Source organism: Mustela erminea, chromosome 5, assembly GCF_009829155.1.
Source record: "Mustela erminea isolate mMusErm1 chromosome 5, mMusErm1.Pri, whole genome shotgun sequence".
Taxonomy (NCBI): Eukaryota; Metazoa; Chordata; class Mammalia; order Carnivora; family Mustelidae; genus Mustela; species Mustela erminea.
Window position 1 is genome coordinate 869462 of NC_045618.1, and position 8035 is coordinate 877496.

At 56.3% G+C, this 8035-nt stretch overlaps 1 long non-coding RNA gene across 1 annotated transcript in view; it reads left to right on the forward strand.

Moving 5' to 3' along the window:
- LOC116590289 overlaps positions 1-1062 on the forward strand; it is a 39571-nt gene extending 38509 nt beyond the window's left edge. Inside the window, exons 5-6 of the long non-coding RNA XR_004285521.1 lie at positions 477-592; positions 960-1062. This is a non-coding gene — a long non-coding RNA (uncharacterized LOC116590289). The remainder of the gene's footprint in view (positions 1-476; positions 593-959) is intronic.
- Positions 1063-8035: the final 6973 nt, after the last annotated feature.

Sequence of the window (8035 nt, forward strand, 5' to 3'; positions counted from 1 at the left end):
CTTGGGTATTGGGCTTCCTGGCCCATCGAGAATTGAGAGGGGAAATGTTCACGAGTGAGTGAGCTAAGTATAGGGTTGACAGCGAGTGACCAGAAGCAGAGCACAGAGGACCACAGCCCAGCCACCTGTGTAGGAGTCTGAGCCGGGCATGTCCCGGACCCTCTCTGCCAGCTCCATGCCCTGGGGTGGGGGCTGGGGGCAGACGTCGCTGTCCCTGCTCCCAGCTCCATCAAGGGCTTCTGCCTGCGTTTGGCCCTAGAGACACCTTTCCCTGGAGGGAGAGCGAGTGAGGGGGCTGTCGCCTCTCCCCTGCCCGGCTGGGTCTCTAGGTCCCGGGGGCCGGACGTCCTCCCTGGCGCCTCAGGACTGCTGACTTCCGTACTCCCAGCCCAGGCACTTGGAAATCGTCCCTTTATGATACGTCTCTCTCAAAGGATCCAATTTGAATGTTCTCTCTGCTTCCTGGACCCTAACAGATGCAGAGCGGGTCGGAAACGGGAAGAAGTCAGTCCAACCTCCTCATCTTGCCGTCGGGAAGTGCCACGCTCAGAGTCACCCAGGAGGGTCACGGCCAGCCAGAGCCAGAATTCAGGTCTCTGGGGTCTTGGCTCGCCTTTCTCGCCACTCCATTCTCTCTGGATCCAATTTTGTTACATTTCTACAGCTAGAATTGACTTATAAGCAGGCAAGAATATGAAAAATCAGTCAAAGATTTACCACCCCTTCCCTGGAATCAGGCCCAGCTAATCTGATCTTTTGAGTCATTTTAGGGGAGTAGGAGGGAGTAGGCATATGTGCTCTGCATCTCATTTTAACTCAATATTTTTCCTTTTTCCCCCATCCTTATTATTTTTTTTTTTTTTACTTTTCGTAACAAAAAGTTACTACAGTGAACAGATCGGACAGGGGCGCGTGCAGACTTCTGAGACGCTCACAGTCAAAGTCTCCGGTGTTTACAGGAGAAGGCAGACCTTCGGCTGTTACCAGAGCTCCCCCTGCCCCCCGCCCGTGGCACGGTTACAGAGAGTTCCAGAACGTTCTGGGGGAGAGGGCTTCCTGAGTCGCTAGGTGAGGAATCGTTCCCAGGCCCGGTATTGATTCTCCGGGGGCGGGCTTCTCGTGGAGGCTGAAATGAGAGAGGCTTTGAAGAAAGTGGATTCAGAGGGATTTTAAGATGAATCTATTCTCATCAGGCTGATTTGCTCTTTTCAGTCAGAAAGGAAAATCAATGAAGGAGTTTTTTTTCTCATGATTGAGGTGCCTGCAGCGGGCAGCAGCTTAGTGAACAACTTCTCAGCGTGCGCACGCCCTCCGGAGCTTACGCTGGGCCCGGCTCCTCGAGCACATCGGGAAGGAGCCCAGATGTGCTGCGGGAACCCCCAGGTCAGCTGAGGGTCTTGGCTGGTGTAGACCGACTCTGGAACAAGCGAACCCTGAAGACGGCGGCTCTGGTTTGGGAAGCGGCTTGGTTCGTGCTTGTCCAACAGCCCAGGGCGGCTCTCTGGCTTCAGGCTGTTCTTCTAGCAACTGGGTGCTGGTCATCAACAGCACTCACTCACTCCTCGTGGTTCCGGAGGCTGGAAGTCCAAGGTCATGGAGCCAGCATGCGGGTTATGGTGAAGGCCGGACGTTGAGCTGCTTCCCATTCAGCCAAACGCTGGCCCTGAGTGGTTCCTTGCTCGGCTTCCCGCGTGGCCCTGACCATGCCTGCCGCCCCCTGTCCCGGGGCCATGGGCTGCTCCCGCTCCTCCAGGGACATCCAGGGCCATGATTCTCTCTGAGGCTCAGGGTGCCGCCTGGGCCTCATCAGCCTCCGGCCCCTAGGACAGGATGCTGGGGGGAAGCAGATGGCGCGTTCCAGGTAGCAGGAGAGGTCAGTGAGAGACCATTTACACAGCAGGGTCGGGGTGCGGGGAAGCCACAAGGGGTGGGGCGGCGTCCTGGGCCCAGTAGCAGTGGGACGCTGTTTCCACACTGGCGGGAAAGGGCCGGGGCTGGAGCCAGAGACAGGGCCGGGCGGCAGGAGCTGCAGCCTTCCGTACAGGGACACAGACAGCCTCTGAGATGGGGCAGAGTGAGAACGGGGCAATCAACACCCCATTTCTCCCTCCCTCGGGATCTGCGGCTTTACTTCTGATTGGGTAAACCCAGCCGGGAGGCCGAGGGCTGGGAGCCTCCCAGTGAGGTCCCTAAGGCCAGCTTTGGGGACGCAGAGGCAGGTGGGGAAAGGTGGCGGGAGAGGGTGTGGCGGAGCAGGGGCAGGTGGTCCAGCAGCCGCCGCACGTGCCGGCCCTCCAGTGAGAGCACGCCTGCACGGGGAGCTCAGACTCCGAGGTCTGCGGGGAGCAGGGAGCCCAGGGAAGGCCACCCTTTTGGAGTCCCACAGTGGTGATACGTCCCTGGCCAGAGCTGAAGGGGCCAGGGCTCAGGGGTAAAGCCTCTGAGGGGCTCAAACGGGTGCTGGGCACCCTGTCCCTCCGACGCCGCCCTTGGTCCAGCCCGCGGGTCCTCAGCCTCTCTGGCCTTGCTCTGGTGCTGATGCGGTGGGGAGGCAGGCAGTCGGGTCTTCACTGGCCGCTCATGGAGGGGGCGGCCACCGGCAACTCTCGCCCTGTTTGCTCGTGGGGACGCAGGGCTCAGCATCCCAGACACTGTGCCTGGGACACGTCCAGAGCAGGTACATTCACTGCCGGTCTTCAGCAGACTAAGAGGGCAGGGCTCCAGGTCTGGGCTTCATCCTCCTGCCGAGCAAAGGCCAACGGAATGGACGAAGGGACATCTGTTCGCCCCCTACCACGCATCTCCTCCTCTGGTAGCAGCAGCAGCAACACTTCCCCACGTCTGCGTCCACCTGGTTCAGAGGAAGAGTGACTTCACCCCCAGCTCCAGGCCTGACCAATCCGAAGGCTTCATCCCTCTGGCCTTTGTGAGTGGACCAGGGACAGTCATGTGACCCCAACCAGGTACCCGGAAGGCTGAGACCATGTGATGTGAGCCCCGGCGCAGCAGCAGCTGTCTTGCCACCATGAGTGAGACTGAAGCCCATGTGAGAAAAGCAGAGATGGTGGATGGAAGGGAAGAGACTGGGTTTGGATGGTGTTGTTTAACCACATGCATCCAGCTGGAGCCGAATCTGTTCTTCAGTTAAATTAGCCAGCAAACTCCCCCCTCCCTTTTTTTCCCTCTAGACCAGTTGGATTTTCTGGCACTCGCCTCCAGAAGAACCATCGTTAGCAGAGCTGAAAGCAAGTGCACAGAACGGCTCTGCCTTCTGGGTTTACCGTGTGCGGCTCGATCTGGAGACAGCAAGTGCCGAAGTCTAGTCCCATCTAGGAGCCCCTTCTCCCTGCTGAGCCCAGCGGAGTCTGGGAAGGGGGACAAACTCAGAATGGCTCACGTGTCCATGCACAGCAACTTCGGTGTGTGCTCAGGGTCTGGTGCCGGGTGCCGGTGGCTGCCCGGCTGCGTCCCTGCCCCCAACCTGGTTGGTGTGGCATATGGTGGGGAAAATGCCCTCAGCTCCTGGGGAAGGATTTCAGAGCCCGGCAGTGGGATGCTCTGTCTAGCATCGGATGACAGACACGAGGCCCTGAGTGAGGGACCTGGGTGTGCAGGGAGCTGAGGGCAGAACCCAGAGCCGGGCGGAAACAGACGGAGCTTGGGTCGCCGGCCACCAGCTGCTCTCTGTCGAGGAAGAAGGTCAAATCTGCCAGGGGGTTCTAATTTGCTGGGGTGAGGGGACATTCGCTGGCGCCTGGGGCCCGACGGTTCTTAACCACATACTCAGTCTGTCACAGGTCCAGACAGGAGGCAAGAAGCATTGGTTTCTGCTTCTTCCAACCCTCTGAATCCTCGTGACGTTTGCAGATAAGAGTTCTGGAGCACGGCCTTTTAACCGTAAGCGTGGACTTTCTGATTTAAGGGAAGGACTGGACCCCACATTTCTGGGTGCTGATGTGTGAGAGCAGGAGGAGGGAAGCCCCGTGCTCCTCGCGCGGCCAACACTGTCATCCCAGGTTTGTGGGCCCCCGGGGTCCGCTCCTGAACGCCACTGGGTTCTTGTGAAGCCCGGAATGTGTCTTCCCATCGCCACAGCTTTCCTTCAGCCTGAGGGTTTGCCCTGCCCTCCTCCTCCTCCGTTCCCAGGGTCCCCTAAGTGGATCGAAGGAATCTGACATCTCAAAATCAAGCTTTCTCGGTTTCCTTCTTGGTCACCCTCCACCAGGAGGCCAAGAGGTGACGGCAGACCGGCGTTCCCGTGCGCACAGCTGCCCGGCGCTCAGGCCGCCCGCGCTCACCGACAAGCAGGTGTTTTCCGGGAACTAAACTTCGTGTCTAGTTTGAGCCTGATTCTGATGGGAGGCAGACAGGACGCCCAGGGGGGTTGGCCTTTTCGGTTCTTGGAGTCCCACTTCCCTTTTCTTCAGGGCCGTGCATGAGTGCTGGGTGGTGGGGGACCCCGAGGGTGGGAGGTCCTCGGCGGTGAGATGCTGTTGGCCGGGTTTGCACCATGATCCCCGGTACCTGGGGTTTTCAGATCTTTCTCCTAGCAACTCTGTACCACCGCGGGCAGGAGACGCTGGTCTGGCTTACCCCTCCCTGCTTTGCTTTGGCGGAGTGGGGAGCCTTGAGCTTCCTTGGATGGTTGCCCAGAGACCCTATGGAGTCAGCCCCGTGCTGCTGCCCTGGCCTCACGCTGGGCGGGGTGCAACTCCGGGAGGCAGGCCTCTTCCCAAAGCCCACCTGGAAGAGAGGCCTAGTGCTCCTGGGTGGCAACGTTTCCCTCAGACAGACCCAGGATTCCCGTTGTGTCATCTTTGAGAGCTCACGGGCCAGGAGTGGGGTGGGGGGGAACGCATGTCCACTGTCTCGGGGACCCACTCCCTTTTTTTGACTCTCCTGTTTGCCTCTGGATTCTCCCAGTGGTCCAGCCCAGGGATTACATACCGGGAAAAAATATTCCCAAATGTACACGAGCTTCAATAACAGCTGCTCTCACCATGTTCTCGAACTCGGGGGAAGCAATCAGGCTTTCACCATTGGAGTCTAGTGTTAGCCGTGGATTTGTTGTTTACACGGATGTTCTTCATTCGGTTGAAGAAGCTCCTCTTGGTTCCTGGGTTCAGAGGGATTCGGTCATGCCGTGCCGAAGTGCCGAGAATGTCTTCAAATAGTTTTCCATATGGGTTGACAATAAAATGTGATTTTTCTCCGAGTCCGTCACTAGGGTGCATTATTAACATGGTAGGTTGCTAATACCGATGATGGGCTTTCACGTATTGATCCGACCTGTGTCCCTGGGGGCACCCCATTTGGTCCTGGTGTGTCATTCTCTTTATACAGTTCTGGTCCCTAGCTGTTCATATTTTATTAAGGATTTTCGCGTCTACATTCGCGAAGGAGACTGACCTGTCGTTTTCCTGTTCTGACTTGTAATTGTCTGATTTTGTTATCGGGATAATATTGGTCTCGTATAGTGTCCTCTCTTATTTTCTGGAACAGATTGTGTAGCACTGATGTTAATTCTTAGCAAATCAACATAGTGCTGGAAGTTCTGGAGAGCCCAGGAAGGCCAGAAAAGGAGAAAGTCACACAGATCAGAAAGGAAGGCAGAAAACCACACCCGGGGGCGCCTGGGTGGCTCAGTGGTTTGGGCTGCTGCCTTCGGCTCAGGTCATGATCTCAGGGTCCTGGGATCGAGCCCCGCATCGGGCTCTCTGCTCCGCAGGAAGCCTGCTTCCCTCTTACTCTCTGCCTGCCTCTCTGTCTACTTGTGATCTCTGTCTGTCAAATAAATAAATAAAATCTTTAAAAAAAAAAAAAGAAAAGAAAAGAAAACCACACCCGTTTGCAGACAACGTGGGGGTCTGCATAGAAATTCCCAAGGAACCTATAAAGAAAAAATAATCCTAGAAGCAAGAAGTACATGAAGATTTCATGATCCAAGACGAACCTGTAAGAAGTAATTATAGTTCTATAAAATAGCATTAAATACGTGAAGAACAAAATTGAAAATATGGTACCATTTACACTGGCTAGAGGAGGGGGAGGGTAGAGCATATTCGTTTGGAGAACCAGGCAGGGGGTGGTGTAAGTCCCGGTCTGCGTCCGAAGGCCCGAGGACCGGGAAGGAGTATCGGTGTCCGAGGCAGGAGGAGGTAGAGGGCCAGGCCTGGGCAGAGAACAAAGTCACCCTTCCTCCACCTTCGTGTCCCACTTAGACCCTCCGTGGGCTGGAGGGGCCCCACCCCCGCTGGTCAGCGTGATCACCTTCACTTGGGCCACTGACTCAAGTGCTCTTCTTTTCCAGAAACACCAGTGCAGATACACCCAGAAATAATGCTTTACCTGCTGTCTGGCTGTCCCCCAAAGCAAACTCTAAGCCTATAAGCCTAGAAAGTTAGCTTTGGGTAACCGTCCGTTCATTACAAGTCTCGCAAGATCCACAAAGGATTGTACACTTAGCACAGCAGAGGCCGCAGATGGGGATCTAGACTCTCAGAGCAGCGGCCGTGGGGCGCCCGGCCTGGCAAGGGCCGGTGTCGTGCCGTGCCTATCAGCATTCCAGCAAGACTTTCTGCAGTGCAGACAAGGTCACCGTAAAATTCACACAGAAATGTGAGGGGCCCAGAATCCCCGAAACGATTTTACAAAGAAGAAGAAAGTGGGGAAGCCAGTCCCCCCCATTTTTTTTTTTAAAGATTTTATTTATTTGACAGAGAGAGATCACAAGTAGGCAGAGAGGCAGGCAGAGAGAGAGAGAGAGAGGAGGAAGCAGGCTCCCCGCCAAGCAGAGAGCCCGATGTGGGACTCGATCCCAGGACCCTGAGATCATGACCCGAGCCGAAGGCAGCGGCCCAACCCACTGAGCCACCCAGGCGCCCCACCAGTCCCCCCCATTTTAAGACATTGTATGGGTGTGTGATGTTGGCGGAGGGAGAGCCACATAGACGAGCGGAACAGAAGAATCCAGAAATGGACCCAAACGAGTTCAGTCGACTGACTTCTGAGAAAAGTGCAGAAGCAACACAGCAGAAGCAGGTGATACTTTTGGCCGAGGTGCTGGGCCGTCGGTAGCCGTAGGCAAAAATGCTGATTTTGAGTTAAACCTCATGTCGTGTGCAAAAAGATGAACTCAAAAGAATGGATCATAGGTAGAAAAAAATCACCCTAGAAGGGTTAAACTTTCAGGAGAAAACAGGACACAGGTTTGGCGAACAGTTCTCAGGTTTGGCAACCAAAAGACCATCTATTACAGAAAAATCAATACTTTGGACGGCATCAAAGTCACAGATGACTCTGTCGAGAGGAGAAAAGGACAAATTCTGAACGGGGAGAAATAGCTGCAGATCACGGGTCTGAGAAGGGACTCACGTCTACGACAGGAGACAAGGGACATCACAAGTGGGAAGTGGACAAGGACTGTGAGGGGACACTGAGCTGAAGAGGGCATGTGGGGGGTGCGGATTCCCGCGGAGTTCCCCTCCGGCAGCATCAGCACGGCTCCCACAACAGTGACAAGACCAAATGGAGTCTGGGACGGGGAAAGCCAGGCTCGCTCCTGCCTTGTGGGTGGGAACAGGGAGTGGTGCGGGTCCTGGGGAGGAGAGGGTGGCGGCTTCTTACAAGATTCTGCGTGTGCTCGCCATGCGACCCAGACGCACACTTCCGCACATTCATCCTGGAGAAATGAAAACCTTAGTCCACATAAACCTCTGCCCAGAAACGCTGACAGCCGCTTTCTTGCCATAGTCCAAACAGGAAACGACCAGAATGTCCCTCGGTGACTGCGACCCCGCCAGCAGTGCTGTGGTCCCGCCGTGGCGGTCTGTCCCGGTGAGAGCAACAGGCTGTTCATTCACCCGATGACCCGGACGGACGTCGCGGGCGCTCGGCTGGGGTGAGAGCAGTTCGGGGCTGAGTCGTGTCCCGGAAGGTCCCCATAGAGAGCGAGCAGAGCATCCTCACGGTGACAGAACGACGCGGTGGGAGACAGGGTGTGGCCGTGTTTGTGCGCGGGAGGGATGCCGTTTGG